Below are 1,433 nucleotides of genomic sequence, written 5' to 3' on the forward strand. Positions count from 1 at the left end.
GGGGATCCCCCGCGCCATCCCGGGAGCAGCCCTGCGACAATCCCGGGGCAGCCCCAGAACATCCCCGGGACATCCCCGGGACGTCCCCGGACATCCCTGGGACAGCCACGGGACAGCCCCGGGACATCCCCGGGACAGCCCCGGGACATCCCCGGTCAGCCCCGCGACAGCCCCGAGACAGCCCCGGGGTAGCCCCGGAATAGACCCGGGACATCCCCACGACATCCCCGGGACCGCCCCGGGTCAGCCCGGGGATAGCCCAGGACAGCCCTGGGGCAGCCCCGGGACAGCCCCGTGACATCCCCGAGACAGCCCCGGGACAGCCCTAAGACGGCCCCGGGAATGCCCGAAGACAGCACCGGGGCAGCCCCGGGACATTCCCGCGACAGCCCTAGGACAGTCCCGGCACATCCCCGGGTCATCCCCAGGACATCCCCGGGACAAACCCGGGGCAGCCCCGGGAGAGCCTATGGACATCCCCGCGACAACCCCGGGTCAGCCCCAAGCTTTCCTGGGACAGCCCCGGGCAGCCCCGGGCCAGCCCCGCGATAGCCCAGGGACATCCCCGGGACAGCCCCGGGGCATCCCCATGACAGCCTCAGGGCATCCCCAGACAGCCCCGGGACATCCCCGCGACAGCCCCGGGACATCCCCGGGACAGCCCTGGGACAACCCCGGGAAAGCCCCGGGTCAGCCCGTGGACAACCCCGGGGCTGCCTCGGGACAGCACCGGGGAATCCCCGAGACAGCGCCGGGACGGCCCCGAACAGCCCCAAGACGGCCCCGGACTGCACCAAGATAGCACCAGAGGAGCCTCGGGACATCCCCGGGACAGCCCCGGTACAACCCCAGGAGAGCCCCAGGACATCCCCGCGACAGCCCCAGGTTAGCCCCGGGGTAGCCCGGGACAGCCCCGGGGCAGCCCCGGGACAGCCCTGGGTCAGCCCCGGGACAGCCCCGGGACAACCCCGCGACAACCCGGGCACATCCCCGCGAAAACACTGGGACAGCCCCGGGACAGCCCCGGGGCATCCCCAGGACTACCTCGGGACAGCCCCGGGACATCCCCTCGACAGCCCGGGGACAGCCCAGGACATCCCTTCGAGAGCCCCGGGACATCCCCGGGACAGCACCGAGACAGCCCCGGCATATCCCCGGGACAACCCCGGGTCAACCCCGGGACAGCCCCGGGTCAGCCCCTGGACAACCCCGGGACAGCCCTGGGACAACGCCGGGGCAGCCCCGCGACAGTCCCGGGGAAACCCAGGGACTTCCCCGGGACAGCCCCGGTACAGCCCCGGGAGAGCCTCGGGACTTCCCCGTGATAGCCCCGGGTTAGCCCCGGGGTATCCCGGGACAGCCCCGGGGCAGCCCCGGGACAGCCCCGGGATGCCACAACATCGGCCATAAAAAATGGCATGTCTGGGGCTCCC

This window comes from Morus notabilis, unplaced genomic scaffold (assembly GCF_000414095.1).
Source record: "Morus notabilis unplaced genomic scaffold, ASM41409v2 Scaffold195, whole genome shotgun sequence".
Taxonomy (NCBI): Eukaryota; Viridiplantae; Streptophyta; class Magnoliopsida; order Rosales; family Moraceae; genus Morus; species Morus notabilis.